We start from the raw sequence: 19,701 nt of genomic DNA on the forward strand, positions 1-19,701 counted from the left end.
GTAACTTCAGCCTCTGTCAAGTCTCTCCAGCCATGTAAATAAAGGAAATTGTATTCCTACGCTAACGCTGCTAAAGTGTAGAGGTCACAATATGGCTGATTTAGTTACACACGACTTAGGCTTGAAGGAACTTGCGTGCAGCCTGTCATGGGTGCTAAGTAAAACTATTTAGCTTAAATTAAATAATCTGCTTTGCTGTAGACTGAAATGAACAAGCACCTCTGGAAATTGCTTATTGCATTTCAGCTGTATCAGCTGGAAGTTGCAGTGTTGGGATGAGCAGTTGAAGATGGGAACTTTACTAGGCTTTAGCCAAGTGTGCAAGAATGTGTCTGTCCATGTTTTTGGGCTGCTTCTGTACTCTGAGGAATAGATAAACTTTATCAATCACTTGATTTTTTTTTAATTGACATAATTATATTATATGCATACCTATACATGTATGTATGTTATATACAGCTTGAAGTCTTCAAGATGCCCTGTATTTTATGTAACACTTCACTCTTAATTTTTTTCTCTTCTTGAACAAGCTTAATTTACAAGTAAATTTTAACAGACTACTGGAGAAAAGTGAATATGTTCTGAGTATTTCTGAAGCCTTTTATATCTTGGTAGGAACATGATGAATCCCAGAACTTGATCTGGGAGGAGCTGTTCTGGGTACTCCAATTGCAGTTTTTTCCCTTACACTTTAGAATGATACAGCTTTTTTTGCTGTAATAGGCATGGAATGGAGTGGAAAATGGCTATGCTTCTCTTTTGGTGCCTTCAGCTTCTCTATATAGGGAATCTGTGAGAGTTTGTAGAGCCAACTACAAACTGTGTGAGACAATTAAGAAAATGAGAACAAAATGTCAAGTTGAATGCCTTCTAATACCTGTTTTGCATGCGGTGAGAATGGGAAGGCATGGAGAACTTCAGAAGAACGATGCTTGCTTTTTTTTTTTCTTACCATAGAAGTCACCTTCAGCAATGGTGTTTTTAGCTCCCATGAGGAATCTCTTGAGAGGCCGTGATTATTCCCCATGCTTTGGTATGTGGGAAAAAAATACCAAGGTTGTACTTCATCTTCTAAATGTTTAGACATGCATTTGACCAGTGTGAGTAGCACGGAACAAAATTCAGTAGGAGCCAGGCAGAGGAGGCCCTTATCTAGACAGCATGAATTATCTCTCCCTTTCTTCTTGTACATAGCTGCTGCTCTCAGGTTTGAAAGAGCAGGCAAGAGGTTCACGTCACAGATATTTTTACATCTTGGTGTAAACTTCTGATTGTTACTGTTCTTTGTAAGTACCTGACAGTTAAAAGTACTTTGACTTTTGCTTGTCATGTTTGTTCTCTTAGGAAGAATGGAGGTGTGGTCAAAAAGCTGTCAGTGTGTTTTGTTTATTTATTTTGCTGAATTTCTCCTCTTGTCGCTAGAAGTGGCTCAAGGAGGCACGCAGTCTTCAGACAAGCACTTTATTAGAAGGCTGATGACTTCTATCAGTGTCTGGGGTGAGACATGCGTAACAGGGTTTCTGTTTAGGATGTTTGTTCCTCTTGGTTTCTGTTTAGCTTTTCGAAACTCAGTTCACCTCTCCTCGGATCAGGCTTCATTTTATTGGCTTCTAAGTTGATTACTGTATTCTTCACAGTAGGTCTTGTTCTGCCTACTATAGTGTTGTTGGCCGGTAAATTCAGCTTGAAAGAAAGCATTTGGGCAGTCTGTTAATAACATTTCTTTAAATACATTCACGTTACTCTTTGGTGGTGGCAGCTGCAGGCAATAAAGAACGTGCAATTGCAGTAGTTCAAAACTGATGTGGTAGCATCTTCTATCTGTGAAGGATGATAAAAGTCCTGTCCTTTTGCAACAGTTTGGTTTTTCTTCTGAACGGAAATTTTTCCTCAGTTAAAAATACAAACAAAGTAACATTTTTCTGGAGGGTGGATCACAGTCACATGGTGTATTGCTGAATTTGTTCTGTGGCAGAGAAACAGTATCTAATGCATCATTACAATGTTTGATTATTTATCAGCTGCATTTTCTGGTGAGTTTGAGAAATGCAAAATTCATGAAGTATAGACCTGTCTTCTGAACTATTACTGAATGTTAGCTTCAGTCTCATGTTATCATGCTTAAGGTAAATACCACTAAAACACTAATCCTCCACCTCACTGCCAGTGAGTCTAACAATATTCCAAGTGTGTGTATTGTCTTAAGTCAGTGGACAGCCTTGAAGTAAGCTGCAATTGGTGTTTTAGCAAGGCACTTAAGTTGTTTCTTTTATTAGTGTTGATTTTGGTTTGAAAACTTTTTTTGGAAGGTTTGATGCAAGCACTGCAGTTTTTGTGTCATTGGTGGTTACATACCCTGAGAATGCTGTGTGAGATTTGTATTATCTTAACTCCTTTGCACATCAAGTCAGTGTTATTCCTGGGATATGTTAAAGATTGGAACAATCTGTTCCATCATGCTCCCAGTTTTTCTGATGGAAAGAGCAGAAAGGACAGTCATAAGTAGAAAATAGTTTCTGTTTGAGGTGTGACTGAGTAAGGTAGCTTGGAAAAGACATGATTTGGATGATAATAACAAAGGTTTTCAAAATCGTAAGTGTCAAGGAAGGAGGAAGTAGAAATTGATTCTTCACTGTCTTTCAATTCAAAAGCTAGGGAGTGTTACACAAAGGTAGCAGGAGCCAGGTTCAAACAGAAATGATTATTTTGCACAAAATGGGTGGCAGATTTGTGAAATTCCTTACTAAGGTTATGACCTCATGAATAAAAAGAAGTCTACATGGGATCAAGGGGAGACTGGACCAGTACTTGGAACAGAGATCTACTGAAAATCACAAGATGGACAAACCACATCAAGGCCTGGAATTCCCTGAGTTGCCAAAGGCTGGAAGGTGTGGGGTGGAGAAAAGGATGTAAGAGGGAGGACTGTTTGCGCCGTTGTCTCTGCTACACACTTCTACAGACCACTTTTGTAAACTGGATACAGAAACAGATGACCCTTGAGCTGAACCATTCTGACCTTTTTTACATTTGTGCATCTCTTCCTTTATTTTAATTTGAAATTTGAACCTGGGTGGAAAGAGCTTTGAATCTAGGTGGAAAGAGACATCCTCCGGATGTCTGGACCAAGCTGTTCACATAACTGCTGCTAATGGTGTGAGCTGGCTGTGTATGCATGCTATCTATCTATAATGCATACTGGACCTAGTATATATACTCTGGCCAACCTGCATATCAGCTATATGCTTAGAACACTTCATTTTTATTTTTTTTTTAATGTGTAGATATACTGGTCAGCTAGTGCATCCTGGATACCTCAGATGTGCTGCACAAACTCCTGAGGCGTAAGTCTGTATTGCCTTCTGTGATTTACGTGGTGGAATTTTGACAGTCTGAAAAGGAAGAGGTCTTTGGTTTAACTTAACTGTAGTCTGGTGTAGTAGGCCCATAGGAAATGTATCTGTTTGGGTAATGATTTGCACTGAAAGCATAACAAAAAGCCAGTAGGCTGTGAATATTCTGATTATTACTGAACGTTGCAGAATTAAGTGCTATCTGGTAGTGGTAACTTTCTGCTGTGTTACAGAGTTCCAAAACACATACAAATTTGATTGAAACAGTTTTTTTCTTTTGCAGGAAAATTTTGAAGATGCCTTTGAAAACATCCCCGTGTAAGTAGAATTTTTTAAAAATGTGTATGTTTTTATTAAAACTATTTATACAGCAGTGAAATGCTGCATGCACACCATTCCAGGGAAGCATCATTTTATATGCACTGACTGCATTCACATTTTCCAGAACAGTTAAGGTCCCCAAGAGTTGGAAAATGGAAGTGTAATTAGGTTGATGTATGTGATGAAGTATTTGTCAACAAATGTGAAAGTTGTAAAGAATTAAAAATAGCAAATTTAGTAACTTTAGTTACATACTGACAGCTCTAGACGTTTCTGCATGATACGTCTGGAAATGATAGCTCAGCATTAGTGGAAAAACTTCGGATCACACATTATGCAAGACCATCTAAGCAAGATTTTCAAATGGAAGTTGCTGTACCTCATAATGTACTGCTGCACAGATGTTCTTCACTAATGAAGTGAAATATAGTCACTTCTCTGGCATGAGATTTCATGCTGAAGCAACACCTTACTTAAACTGCGATCGAAACAGATGATGCTGTTCATAAGTGGGTTTAGTTTTTCTGTAGGATTTTATTGCATTTTTCTGTCACGAAGCACATGAGAGGGAGGCTTCCAGCGATATCCTCAGATTGCTAAAACACTTCTAGACCCAGCAGCGGTAGCTTCGGACTGAATTTAATTGCCAAAATTTCCATGGCCTTGGCAAATTATACTTTACAGGTTTGCCAGACCCTCTATTTATATCTTACCTAGAGTAGTAAGGTCTGTTCTCTATGTAAAACTGTGGTTGAAAAAGTAAACATATCGCTTCCTGAGACTCAGAAGGAAGGAAATAAGAATCAGATATATTTGTGTTGAGAACTTTTCATGTTAATGATTACTTTTTCTTCCTTTGACTCCTTAGCAGTTGCTGTATGATCAGATACCTTCTCTCTCTGGCCCTTGCTTCCCTCGGGAGAGGGAAGAAAGTGACTCTGTAATATTTACTTTATGAGAATATTTGTCCAACACTTATTCCTTCTATGAGAAGGTGGTTTCATTGTTTTTATTGATACCTGAGCTGGGCATAGATGTTTATTATTGGCATGCAGAGCTTTGATTTGTTCTTCCTGAGTCTCTCTTCTGTGCTCATAGCTGTCCTACAGAGACACTTTTTATAGCGGTGTAGAAGTTAGACAGATGTTAGTTTATTCTGGCTGGTACTGCTTCTGTCTGTAATGACCGTTATGTAGAAGAGTAAATGCGGGATGATGGAGAAAATATTAGTGGGACAGAAATTGTGTTGTTACTTCATGTCTCTAGTTGAACAGTTGTCACTGAGGTTGCTGTCCTTGTCCACTGGCCGAAAATACTAAGCCCGTGCTGTTATATTGTTGACTGATTCTGGTATATGTGTATTCTAAAACTAACTCCATTTGTTCAGGTTTCACAGCCTTTAGTTCAGCCTGTTTCAGTAATGTAGGACCACCCACAGTTCTTGTTCGGGTGGTCCTGCACAAGCCTAGGAGAAAGCACAGTGTGAGTAACTGCATTCCGTGAGCTCTTACTCATCCCTGCACAGGTCCTCATGACCTGCTTACCTCTCCTTTCACCCAGCTACACCTGCATCCTCCTTATTCCTGGATGGTCAACAGGTAGCTTGGTTTTTCAGCAGGCCAACAAAACAGAAAATTAAGTATTATATACTGTAGCCTTTCCCTCAGTAGGTACACTTCAGGTAATTATGCACTATCTAGATATTTATTTTAATTGTCTCTTGAGTGCACTGCTTCTCTGTCAAATTTGGCTGACTGAAACTGGCCAATAGGTTAAAATATTGAGAGCATGGGGACACATGAGTGGACAGTCGGCATAATTGTGTATATTGTTTCCTTTGAAAATGAGGTTCATAGAGAGGCAGTTCAGTTTATGAGTATTTGAGCAATAAGAGTATGATCATTTCAGCTGGAATACTTGCTGCTGATGACTTGCTCTGTGTTTATATAATTTCCATAACTGCAGAGTAGCCAATTGTCTAGAAATGTGTGTATTCTTTTGTATCTGGGCAGGATTCTTCACTTGATTAGACTCTCTCCTTTCTCAATTTCTTTAGAAGGTACAGCTATTTTAAAAAAGCACCTAAGGAATTGAAAAAAGCCTTGGGACTTTTTGTGGAAGTCTTCAATCTTATCTTCCTTGAAACTCTTTGATTGTAGTTTTCAAATGATGCTAGGAGTTTGCCACAGGTGAAGCCTTTCCCAAATCCATTGCCACACTGGTTATTCCTGACCTCTCCCTGTCTAGAATTAATGGTAGTTTTTTCTGTTAATAATACAGTAGTAGAAATTTGGAAACGTTACTACGTTGAAACAATGAATTACCAGAGGTTCAGCCTTTTGGGAAGCTGTATTTATTTTTTTGATTCTGCTGTTGATAACGTCATCTTAAAATTTTCCTATGTATCAATGTTTCAGTCTCTTTTATTTTGGATAAGAAAGTGGCATTGTTACAGCTCTGTGATGATATGCCTGGCATTAGTTTGAGTGGCTTATTGCAGTTTGGTTACACCCAATTGAATTTAACTAAAATGGACCTTTTTTTATAAAGAGTTGTGTCTACAAAGACTATTGGTGTTTACTTATGAGATCAGAGCTAGTTCAGATTCTGTCAGACCAACTTGTTGGTTTAGAGAATTCGGAAAGAATGTGTGGGAACCATGTCTTCATAGTATTTCATACACCACTTTGTAATTCTTCATGTAAAATATGTATAGAGTAACATTGCTCTGTATATTTCTCCAGTAAATGCTAGCAAATGGTTTTGCTAATCTAACTTGGCTTTAACTGGCTTTATTCCCTAAATATTATTGCTCAACTGTAGATACTAGGTTGTGCAGGTTAGATGTTAAAAGGGCAATGAGTTATCTTAGTAGGGTAAAATCCTTCCCTAAATCTCTGGTGCTGCCTGTTGTATCTGAGAACAGGTCCAGGAGGAAATCAGTCTTTGCTCTGATTGTCTAAATGGATTAGATTCTTTATCTAGACTCTTTTGTGATCTTCTGCTCGTGGTGGCTACTGTAGGTATACACAGCAACTCCAAAACAGTTTTTGTAATAAGCCCAAAATACTTATGTTGTAGAAATGCGGAGGGACCATTAAATGGAGTTCTACCTGTAAATGCAGTTCTGTACTCAGTGGTGCTAAAGCCAAAGAAAGGCTACTACAGTGGGTTAGTCTCCCATTTTGCTTAAAGCAAGCAGTAGCATTTCTCCTAGTATCTTCTCTGCCAAAGGGAGTTATGAAGTTTTCAAAGTACTGGCTTGGCGATAAGTTTTGATATAGCATCTTCAACCTTACAAAGAGGATAGGTGGGATATATGTTGAAGTAAATTTGCCATTACATGGTTGTGTTAACTCAGAAGTGGTTTCAGATTGGCATATTCTGTTGTAAAAGGAACTGAGTAACTGGAGACAAATGGTTCTGTTTTGGAAATTCAGACCTCTGCGAAGAAGTTTTGTGGTGGTAAGCTACTTTTAACCAAATATATACTTTAAGTTTTGGGCAAATATGTTTCATAAGGTAACCTGATACTGCTACCTGCCAAGCATCTACAGGTTCAAAACCATACATGGATGGAACAAATTTATGTGTGTTTTGTTCTTTTATTTAATTCTTGCTAAAAATGAATCTTATTGTGGAAAAACTATGAACATTAATTTCAATCTTACTGAACAAGATAATTCTCAACCTGTATGACTTTTTTTCCTGTATATTTTTGCCACCTTAATTTTTCCCCACATTATTCAGAAATTCTTTTTGTGGAATGCAGAGATTCATGTTTTCTTTTGCCAGACTGTAACTTTGTAAATTATCTCTTTTTTGGTTTTACAAGAAGATTAAAAGAGGTTTGAATTCTCGACAATTTTTAACCGTCACCGCATTATGCCTAGCAGGTACTGACCTTGTCACTGCTATTTTGATTTCTGTATGTATTTTATCCTCTGAAGTTCTCAATTTATTAGGAACCTGTATGAAATTTTAGTTGTATTTGGATTTCCTCCCATCTCATTTTACTTACTGTTCCTTAAAACGTCATCTGTATGTGACAGGAATAAGTTACCATCAAGTCGTTGTGCTTTTCCATGGTACTGGTTGGTGTGCAGTCTTTTTCTCTGAAGTAAAGGCAAGATGGTGTTTTCAGTTACCACCCCATTATCAGAGGCTTATGCAAATGAATAACAACATTTAGAGCAACTGTATTATGGTAGTTGCCTGGGTATGTTTATAGAAGATGCTTTGTAGTTGTCTTTGGGAAGAAACATAGTAGTTCTGCCTGACTGCTGCAAACAGTTCATAGGCAGAGGACATCTTCATGTTGTGCTATTTGTATAGAAATTTCTGATACCAGACCCTGAGTTAAGTCATCAGTGGAAAGATAGTGAGATCTCATTTAAACACATTTAAAAAACAAAATAGTGAAAAGGTGGAAGCTAGAATTCTGTAGAAAAGCAGACAGATGATTTTTGATGAATAATGGAATTCTTAGGATTTTCTATCTTTATCAATTTCAGCAGAAAGAGGCATATTTCATTGCTATATCATCATTCCTCTTTTGCATTTCCTTTTCCTACCCAAAGCTGGATACTGTTAATCCTTGATCCTACCAAAGCAGCTCTGTGTGGTATTACTGGGGTGATAGATTAAGGGCCAGAAGTGTTTAAGGAAGTTAGAGCAGGTTATCCTGGTAATCTCAGAAGTGTAGTTAAGATTTCAGTTATACCTGCACGTGTGTGTTTTGTCAGTGAATGAAACTGAACAGCTGAGGAAATGGCCCTAAATTCAAATTTGAATTCAGGGAGCCAAAAACTTTTAAGAACAGTGCTTGTCTCCATAAGTTTGAACTCAAATTCTGACATTGTCTTAAGATGGTGAGAAACAGCTGTGACAATTCAAATTATCGAAGTTTTATTTTCTTATGTTTGGTCCTCAAGGTCAAGGGAAAAAAAAGTCCAGTAAAGGTGATTTTTGTATCCAGTAAATAATATTTTCATAGCTACATAAATATGACACAGTAGCTACTTTATATTGTCAGTTTCAAGATTTGGAACAGCAGTAGTGAGACACCAGCCTAATCTCACTAATCCTTCTCTACCCCAAACAGTTCTTGGATTATAAATTATTTAAGTTTGAGGGGTTTTGAGTGAGCAATAATTATGTCATTCCTAAGTCTTCCATATTTATTGCAACTACACCTTTTGCCTCTGGTGTAAGATTTCTCTGTGTGTTTGTATTTGAGTAGAAGTCTTCAGGCCATGTGCAAATTTTTATATTGGTATCTTCTGTTGACTTTGAAATGTGCAATTCCACCTGTGTCCATAGCTGGTTGGAAAGCAAGGAGGGGCAAAAACAGGAGAGGGGGGAGAAAAAACCCCTAGAACATCTCAGGGACATTCTACACAGAACTGCCCGAAACTCGGCATCTCTTCCACACCATGCTACACTCTTGCAAGCCTTCACTGAAAGGCTGGCACACAGAAAGATACCACAGCCTGTTTTTCTGTGATCCGGTGCTCACCAAAAGAAGTTTGTCTTAACTGGGCCTAAATATTTGGGCTGAAGCTTGTGGCTTGCTCTTCCATGAAAAATAAATTAACGCCGTGGCAGTAAACTCACGTAATATTTTTGGGGCTGGAGGTTCCTGGAGACTTCTGGAGTCTATTAATTATCATGTTGGAACCTCAATGTTGTGCTGGAATGCACGATCTACTGATCACATCTGTGTTTTCTTTTTTTCAATTCCTCTCAGGAAATTAATGTTTATCCTGTGCTTTAATAAAGACTGCATAATGCTATTTGCAGTCGTGCACCTCAAGAATTGCCTTCTCTGAATAACTTCAGAGGCTTTGAAAGGGATGTAGACTTACAGTTTTGGATTGGTGGTACAATCTTTAAGTCATTAGTGCTTTAGATAAGAATGAAAAGATGAGCTCGAACTCACAGATGAAAAAAATAAAAACTTGTAGGCTATGACTTGTTCAGCTATTGAGAAGGAGGATCGTTTATGGGGAAAAAGGATTGAAAACCAGTTTTGCCACATTGTTTAGTTTAAACTATCAAACAAACAAAAACCTCTCTGGCATTTAGTAATGTCGTGTTTTGTTGGTTTTGTTGGTTTGTCGTCCCGTCCGTGTCCCCTCCCCCCAGATGATTCAAAACTGACTCAGAGCATTTTGGGAAACAATCTGAGTGGAAGGTGGCTTGAGTGTGCATTAGTGGGTTTTTCTTTAAGACAATCCAGGTGTTGATACTTGCAGACAGAAAGCTTGCTTTTGTCAGTTTTGTGGAAACATGCTCCTGACTTTCTCAGCTTTTACTGGGAAATACTTTCTAAGGCCTTAAGTGTGGACTGTCTGCAATTTATGCTGAGTTAAAGACAGAACATTGTATGTTTTGTGTGTGAACTGAGTCAATTTTTATGTGACTACTCAACCTTGATTCAAAACTGGTTTACCTTTCACGTGCAATCAAGATCAGAGAAATCCTGGCACTTTGACTCTCCCTGCCCCAAATAATGTTAATATAATAAGTGACAATACACATAAGCACTGCTTCCAAGTCGTGGTGGAGAACTTTGGTATCTCTGAACTCCTTGGTCTTTAACACTATCAGGCACAATTTCAGGGAAAAGGTAGAAGCATCCTGAATTTAAAGGTGCTATTGTCCATAAGTCACAGCTGTCCATCTCTGTCCTGCAAAGCCTGTCTTACCTGATCGTAGCCCTTGGTTTCCTCAGGTGTTGTAGGAAATACTGTGCAACTCTTTCCTAGTATGTTGCATTCTTACTTGTATTTTCAAAAGTAAATTGTTTAAATAGATTGGTTTGAAGTATTACTGCTCTTGTTACTTAGCACCCATCTGAAATGAGTAAATGCAAATCTATAGTTTCCTGCATTGTGTTTTAAAGGCTTTCTTTGAGGCATTTTGTGAGTAAATCTCAGTTCATGACACTAAACACAGCTAGGAATAGGTATTATTAGCCCAGGTGGTACAGCTTTAAAGAATACTTTTCGAAGGTAATGGTGGAGGACATAGTTTAATTTTCTGCTGCTTAGCTCCCATGTGCTGAGCTTTCCCATATCTCATCTGGAGAGATTAGAACAAGGGGATGAAACTATCTCTGTTGCAGCTGTTTTGCTTCTGTCTCCTACTTTCTCCTATTGCTGCTGATATTCATGAGGATAACTTTATTAGCTGCTTCTCTGTGCTATTGATTTATTTTGGTCATGGGACTTTAGCTAAAAATTTGGATTTCTGGGAAAAAAAAGTCAAAGGGTTAATAAAAAAAATTATGTTGATTTGTTTGAGTACTGTCAAATAATGAAAATCAAACATGAGCTACTTAGTTTTCTTCAGTGCTGCTTGCTACCAACTCTTGTATGCTTGATCTATTTTTACTGCAGTTGCATTAGTATACTTCTCCTTTTCTGTCCGACTTTAATGGTAGCTTTTTTTTTTTTTAAAATTCAGGAAATACTGAGGTAACTGCCTTTTTGCCTTTAAATATAAATCACTTTGCGTTCCTCCTGTCTCCATTTTCTCCTTGCAGTTCAGAGTGACAGATTAGAATTAGGCTGCAGCACAGATTGGGAAAATCTCCCAGCATCCTCTTCCCACAGAGGCATCAGCTTCCAGCATTGACTGTAGCTGCTGCCACTCTAACTGACATTTCTTTTGAATTCGGCTATGGAGAGTGCCTGTGATGCCAGCTGCTGGCTTGTGAACTTTTATCCTTTTGTTCTTTTTGCTTCATAACTCATTAATGGAACCTCATGGATACTGAGAATTAAAACAGAATCAGTTTTCTCTTTATGCTTTTCTTCTCTGGTGGTTTTTTTTTTTGTGTGTGTGTGTGTGTGTGCACGGTGGAAAAAGAACAGAGTAACAGAAGCAGCTCTTATTTTTGCATAAGGACTATATTTACGTACCTGAAGTTAACTGAATTAATCCTGTAAGTATATTATCTCTGCCTACTAGTCCCTGAAATCATGAATGTGGTAGTCAGATATATGGGGTTTTATCTGTGAAAATTTACTTTGGCAGGTATGTTGAACACTTAAACTACAAAAAAAATTTTTTAGATGGATTTCCTTGAAGAGGAGGGAAAAATGTTATATTCACAATGGGTTTATGAAATAATTGTTTTTCCTCTGCACTTTGCAGTGGTGAACAATGCTTTTAGAGAGCAGAAGCTTCTCTGCTGATGTCAGTGCTTAATCAGCTCGGATGCTGTAGGTTGTAGAACACCGCAAGGTGTGTATTTTGGGATGCCGTTCTTTAAAATGTGGTGATTTAAGTACAGTATCAGACTTGTAGTTATTTTCTCCATTTTTAGAGTGTGTCTTCTACTCTTGGTAGCTGTGCTGATTTAACCATTTGAGGTTATATAATTTTTGACTTAAATATAAATAATTTATTTCATGGGATGCAGTTCTATGCTTTCTAAGTACTAAATGTTAAGTACAATACAGTGTGCTTTTAGAGATTTCAGTAATTTAAGGTCTCCAACATTAGCTGTAAGTTCACTGTGTAATAAATTCCAGTAAATTTGTTTGAAGTTTAGGAAGACTGTCTTACTAGGATCACACTGTCCTAATTGTCTCTTTGGATCTAAGCCAATATTTGTGTGACGCAGTGTTAGTCTCATAAACATCTGGCCTGATCTGGTGTCCTACTTGCTGCATGATTTATTTCTTGTTTTTTCCGTAGCAAGATAAGTGGAATTTTTACTCGTTTTGTGTAAAACTGTCAGTAAACTGTCATTATTATTTATATATGCTAGCTCTTTCAGGAGGATCTTTTTCAGCCTATTTTCTTGTCAGCTTGTCTTATTTAGACCTACTTTCTAAGGGAAACATTGAACAGATTAATTTTTTTTTTTGTTGAACCTCTATTTATCTATATCTACATATTATATATTAGGTTTTGGCAGTATCACTCTCTGGCATATTTAGGTGCTCGTTTTTCTACACAGTATTGCCTGTATTGACCTCAGCTGGATTATTTGATATAAACTATTAGTCTGATAAGGGGTGTTCAAGCATAGTAAATTCTCAGTTTACTTGCAAAGATCTCATGTTAAAACATACATCTAAAAATACTGTTGAACCACTGAGTTCTATTAATAAATCTGATAACAACCTTTTATAGTGTTGTGCATTTCCATTAGTGTCCAGCAGAACAGTGTAAAGCAGATTTTTCTCCTACCTGCAAACCGACACTGACACTGCTTTGTTTTTTCTTTCCCCGATGTCAAACTGCGGTCACTTCTAAATACCCATGATCTGATTGTTTTGCTGACTGTTTTTAGGATTACATATATTCTGCAACGCTGCATCAAATTCTTGCTGGAGTAGCTTGATATACTTGAATAGGATTATTTCACAACAATTTGAGTGATCAGATAAACTGTATGTGCGTATTCAGGTGGGTAAATAGTAACCCAGGTACTTGTCATGTGTCTTGCTCCCGCAATGTGGCTGATTCATTATGGAAAATTTGCATCTTGCTTACTGTGCATATGCAGTGCAATTCACTGTTGAACTTAAAGAACTTGGTGTCAGATAAAGCTGCTGATGTTTCTTTTTCCCCTCAGGCTGTAGAAACATGTGACATGCAATAAATTGATTATTAGCTTACTGAATCTGGTTAATGGTCAGTCCAAAACTGAAACATTTGCAAAAGTGCTTTTTCTTTTTTTTAAAAAGAAAAGTGGCTAGAAATGTAGCCTGGTTTTTTGTGGTTTTTTTCAGAGGGGCGGACTGTGATGTTGGCAATGGTGGGTGCTGGTCAGCCAGTACGATGATTTTCGTCTTGGCACTATTTCCTGTGGCACCTGAGCCTCAAGCAGATGATCAACTTTGCCTTGTTTTTCTTCCTTTGTGCTTATTCAATTGCTTTGTTGCATCTGTAGAGTAGTCATAACATGTGAGGATACAGCAATCAGTATTTTCTTGTGCTGTTTAGATGCTGCATTGATACTAAATATATAGATAAGCAAATTCCACATTTTCAATAAGAAAGACCATCAGGAAAGTTTCTTTTTCTCATCGTCCCTCCCTGCCCCCTCAGTCATGGAAGTAAAGTAAATGTTTTGAAGCAAAACCTTTTGATCACTGCCTTGTATTCCATTAGTAGATTCCCATGAAGCAGCATTGTAGGTGCTGGGCTGCTCTCTAACTAGAACAAAGACAGGCCTGTGCATGCTCCCAAAGTTCGAGATCATAAATAAGACTCACATGCAGAATATAAAGGAAAGAAACATTATCGGTCTCCAGGCAGGTGGTGGTCCAACATTTAAAGTTTAAGGTCAGATGAGACTTTTAAGAAGGAATTTTTGTTTGTATATAAAGTTTTTGGTGTGTTTGAGGGTTTTTTAATGCATTTCATTCATAAGACAGTATTACAAATATTTCTACTGCTGTGAGCAGCAATAATTCCTAAAATAAACAGTTGTTTCCTGTAGCTACATATGTATCTGTGAGGTTTAGAAAAGCTAAAATTAGAACTTGCTTTTCTAAAAAGGAAGGGGGCAATCACCCCTTCTAAAATGCCAGCAGCTCTTCCCCCCCCTCCCCCATCTCGCTTCTGATCTATGAGGAACAGAGCTTTATCTGCCTTCTTTCTGCCTCGTCGTTAGATTACATGTCTCTGGTAACGTATAATGATTGATCAATTAAAATACTCTCTTAGTGAAATTCCAATAGTCTCTGAAAAGCTGTCAGTTTGAACTTTTTTTGACGATGTTAAGGTAGAGATAAAAACTGTAAAGTCATTCTCAGCTCATTTTCATGCATATCTATTTTAATAATTGTTGGTTTTCAACAGGGGCAACTGCCTCTTTTTCCCCCCTCACTCAGTTACCTCTTCCCTTCTTACTGTCTCTGGTTTTTTGAGGACTCCAACTCCTTTTCTACAGCTGTTCCTTTTGAAAAATACAGTTTTTCATGCTTTCTCTTTATTATGTATAGAAATGTATAATACTAACTAGCTACTGTTTCTTCTTTTCGCTCTGCATCGTTTCTGCCACAGCTGTAAGACAAAGGAGAAGAAAGAATTTAATTAAAAAAAAACCACCCCCCCACCCCCCCCCAACAGTAAACAACCCCCCCCAAAACAACCAAACAGAAAACCCAACGCTATTAAAGAAAAGGAAAGTGCCCTAGTGGTGAGATTGCTTGATCATGCAAAAGATAGTATAGGCAGATCCCTTGGTACTGCGACAACAATCCAGGGATTCACTGATGGAGATTGACAAGTAAGTGGCTAAATGCTAGCATCTCATAGTCAGGTAGCTTTGAGGAGGAAGGTGCAACCTCACTGAGCTGAATTGCCTCATAGCGTGATGTTTCCATCCTCTGCTGTTACCAGTTCTATGGGTGGATAGGTGTCTCCAAAATTCAGGTGAAAGCTAGTACCCAGGAAGGGCTTGGGTAAGAACAGCGCTGTTTGCCTCTGTCTGCTATAGAATGTAGTTTTAAATACAGCGTGCAAGAAAGTCCCGAGGGAGGAAGCAGTGAACATAAGAGTGTTACGCTAATGGTTTTGCCAGAATACCAGGCTGAGTAAACTAGTATCATTTAAACTAAATGACCATTGTTAGGGGATGTGTGTCTGTTGTGTGTTTTCGGGTGGGGTTTTTTGATTCTTTGTGTGTGTTTGTTTTTAAAAAAACTGCCCGTTGTTGAATGGATCGTAATATAGTAAGCTTTTAGAGTAATTTTTGCCTGTTTGCAAATTTGGCTAGCACAGCACTGGATAGTTTTGCTGCCAGTTGGGTTTCCTTAAATGAATGTTTAGCACACAGACTACAGCATATGTTGGTGGAGTTCTAAAACAGTGAAGACACTACACCTTCAAAGGCATAAAGTCTGTCTTGCATTAGCATGAAATTTTTTTCAGTGCTTCCCATAAGCTGGTAACATTTCCATTGAATATGTAAACTACACAGTTTCACTTATCTAAAATTCATGCTTCTCGTAAAAAGGGATGTGTGCATAATGAATGCAGAATTTGCTGTGGAGGTAAACTATGACTAGTGGATTTACTGTATGGGTAAAAAAAGTTAGCATTTGTATACTGATCAGATAGCTGTAGTTTGTCGACTTTCTATATTAATGATAATAGCCTAGGATAGGAAGTGATTTATGTAAGTTGGAAATAATTTCAAACTTCTAGCCTTATGGCTTAAGATAACAGAATATCTCAGTAGGATTTGGCAATAAGCTTATTTTATATTAAACTTCATGTCATAGAACTGTTGGTGGGTATTTGTGATGAGGAGTGGTGCCACCTGCTGCTCTGTGGCAGATAGGTAGTACTCCTACAAAGCATCTCACTGTTTATCTGATGAGATTTATACTTGTGTTGCAACTTGGTGTCTGTGCAAAGGATTGATAAACGTGCTAACAAATAACATTGTCCTATAGGAAATATTCCAAACTAGATTTTGGTACATCACTAAGCAGAGGAGTGAAGTATTACTGTTGGCTCATATATGAGTGATGGATGAGAGGGATAAGATGAAAAAGATTTTTCTTCTCAAATGGCTAACTTAATAGTGAGGAGTACTATGCTTTCAAAATATGAAGAAAATTGTTTGAAGAGATATCTCCAGATAGCAGAACCTAGTAGCTGAGTTTTCTGTATGCTTGCTCAGATACGATGGATACGCATGGATGTATGTTACTGTTAATGTGAAAGCAATTCCTGTTGGAAACTGCAAATCTTTGCAGTTGCTAGCTGCGCATATAAAAAGAAGGCCAAATGCAGTCCTATAATAGGTTTTTCAAGGACATAAACATTCAAAAATTTTCATAAGGAGATGAGCAATCCTGGAAACATTTCAGAGACAGGAGACCACCATCTATTTGGAGGAACATGAAATAGGTACTAAGAATCATAGTTCAGTGATGTTTCCTTAAACAGGCAAGGTAGAGATGTTTCTTACCTGTTACCCATGGACAGAGACACTAGTTTGCTTTTTCTGCTTAAAGCTTACCGGAAGAATCTGACAGCATACAGAGGCAAGGTGTTGAATCACAAGAGGAATTGGCATACATTGGTGAAGGATAAAATAATTGAAGAAAATCAGAATTCTGGGTTTTGTATTGTTATTTTATAGGGCTAGGCAGAAAGAAAGTGTCTCTATCATAGTAAAGGATGACTGTGTTTTCCCTTCACTGAGACTGAAGAGAGGGGAGTAGTATTAGACTACCACAGGACTTCCTATGCTTGAACAGAAAATGACTGGAAGGGATCCAGAGCTAAGAACCTGTTCATTACCAGTTTCCTCATTCTGAAAGCATGACTGTTGAATATTGCAGAATTAAGAATGGAAGTATCCTTGTTCTAATTACACAGTGCTAATCTGAGGCTTAGTTCAAAATTAAAAACACAGCAAAAAGAAGGATGCCAGGGACAGAAAGTCTTTGTGCTGCAGTAACAAAAAGTGTCTGGGTCATTTGAGTTTAACAAGTGATTGGTGATGTGGTGGTGGCAGTTTTTAAATGTTTTGGATCTTTCCTAAATAGTAAGACCAGCTAAGAGGACATCAAGTACATTTTGGCATGTAAAGCTATGCAAGATGTGAACGTGAAGAGATGACTTAGTGATATCTCTGTGAGCTGTAAACCGTGACCTCTGATGGTGTAGTTTGAGTACAGCTTTTGATCTTGTCTGGGAGAAAGTCTTCCAGGGAGACAGTGGATTCCAGCCCCCACAGGACTCTGTTGAAGGCTTGAGTTTATTTTATGCTAAGCATGCAAGGCAGTACACATCAGCACAGAGTTCAGTGCCACATAAGTGGAAGAAGCATAGTGTGCCTGCACAGTAGTTCCCTCGATAAGGGAGGGAGTAGGGGGAAGAGGGATCCCATCAGCTAAAAAGCATCAGAATCACCACTGTTCTTGGACATTACAAAGGATCGATACACTTAAAGTAGAGCAGTGTTCAAAAATACCCTGAGCTTCCCAGCCAAGAAAATGGAACTATTGAATAGATTATGGTGAGGGTCAGCTGCTGTTTACCGTTAAGAAGTCATGTTCTGGCTATTTAAGATGCATGAAAGATAGTTACTCTTTTTGACATGGCAGAACATAAACAGTTAAATATTGAGTTTTCTCATTGAAGATATTCAGTACTACAAAGGGAAGGATCTACTTCAGAAAGTATAGAAACGTTCTGAATAGTGACAGTGAGTATCAGATTTTGACAGTATATTAGGACTATTTGACTTACCATCTTCCTGCAGAGGACAAGAACTGCCTGAGAACAGTACATTTTAATGCTGTTTTGTCATCATTAACTTGGCAGTAAATACTCTAGCAGATGCTTGCATATATGTCACTCAAGAAGAGTGCTACAGATAGTAGTTTCTTGCTGCCCTACCTGTTGATACTACAGTTGACACCCAGAATGGTTTTCAATTGAGTTTAAGCAAACACATGCCTCTAAAAGATTCTTCTTCTTCTGAAGCTTCTGTAAGTGTTAAGGGCCACTTGTTGGCTAAAGTATTTATTTCCTGGGAAAGCGTTCTCTTAGATGTATTGCATCTTGTTTTCTTGATCCTTATTGTCAAAATAGCATCCTCTCTGTATACCCCCCAATTTTTAGAAGACCTTATTTTCACTCCTTCTGTTTGTGTCAGATGTGCATCTTAACGTGGGTATCTTGAAACTAAATTGTTATTGCTAGTTTCACATTTTTGTGGTTTTTTCGCTCGAGAAGTTTTGCTTTGCTCCCACTAACAACTTCAAATATTTTGAGTAACTGTAGCCCAGTGGGACTTTTGTTAGTGAGAACAGTAGCTGTACAAAACCAAGCCACTGGCAATTAGATGTTGTTTATCAGATTTTGGCTGTGTTGTGAAAGAGCCAGCAAATGGTTTTAGAAGTTCAAAACCTAAATTCTGCAATCCCTATTCATGCAAAGTACTGCTTGCACATTTAAGTCCAGCTAATGTTAATAAAGTGATGTGGAACTCATTCCTAAATATATGATTTAAAATGTGGAAAATATGGTTAGATTAAAGGTAAACTTTTCTACAGTTCTCCTATTTCTAGCTCCTGAATCCCCTTTCGAGAGAAGAGTTGGTAGATCATTGCACCAGGCGTGAATATATTAAAAGCTGACCAAATCTCCTGCGGATACAAAGACAGCAGCATGTACCAAGTTAATACTTACCTTTAGCTATATAACTGCCTTTCAGGAATGCTCTTACACCGAGCCCTGGTGTGGACAGATAGGTGTTATTGCCTAAATCATTACATGTTTAAATAACTTTCTTTTAAGTACTAGAGCAATGACTTTTTTTGTTTGTTTTAGGCTAGTAGTTATGCTCCCTTTTTAATTAATCTGTAGGGAAAAAAAGGAAAGTGACTTAAGCTGTAAACTGTTTTGACATTTTAAGTTACTAATGCTCTTGCTTTGTGTACATCCTGAGGATTGTCATTCTAACAGTGAATATTCCAATGCATCTCAGGGTTTTCAAGTCAGTATTCTTATTCTTTGTTTCTACTGCAGCTCCACGTAGTTGATTAGAAGAATCTACTTAAAGCTGTCCTTGTGGACAGTATATCCCCACTGTTTTGGAACAGTTTCATGAGTAGCTCAGCACCCAGCCCAAGGTACATAAACTATTGCTGGAATTCAAAACATTTATTCTTTTTTTCATAAAAGAAGTTTGAAATAGTAGTGAGAAGATAACTTAAAAAAATGCTGTGTGTTGGGAAAAGGTATCCTTGAAGTACCTAGAGAGTAACACAGTGGTGTTTTATTCTCCTTCTAATGTGACATTGTTATCTTTGTGTAACACCCAATATAGCACGTTTTTCTTTTCCTTTTTTAATTTCAAAGTGAACTGTATTCACTGGGTGTAAAATCCATAGTATTTTCACTGAAGTAGTGTCAATTTAGTCTGCTCCAGGATAAATTAAAGCATATGCTCATCTAAGGTGATAAAATGTGTTAAGTTTCTGTCAATTCTAGGAAACTGTACGTGGAGGTAGGGGAAAAAAATGAAATTGCC

General features: G+C 37.8%; 1 protein-coding gene across 1 annotated transcript in view; it reads left to right on the forward strand.

Annotated features, from left to right (window-relative positions):
* Positions 1–3,643: 3,643 nt before the first annotated feature.
* The window catches only part of TTC39B (tetratricopeptide repeat domain 39B), a 54,413-nt gene continuing 38,355 nt past the window's right edge, over positions 3,644–19,701 (forward strand). The window contains exon 1 of the mRNA XM_050913716.1: positions 3,644–3,671. The gene's annotated coding sequence lies outside the window, so the exon portion shown is untranslated. The remainder of the gene's footprint in view (positions 3,672–19,701) is intronic.

This window comes from Gymnogyps californianus, chromosome Z (assembly GCF_018139145.2).
Source record: "Gymnogyps californianus isolate 813 chromosome Z, ASM1813914v2, whole genome shotgun sequence".
NCBI classification, from domain to species: Eukaryota; Metazoa; Chordata; class Aves; order Accipitriformes; family Cathartidae; genus Gymnogyps; species Gymnogyps californianus.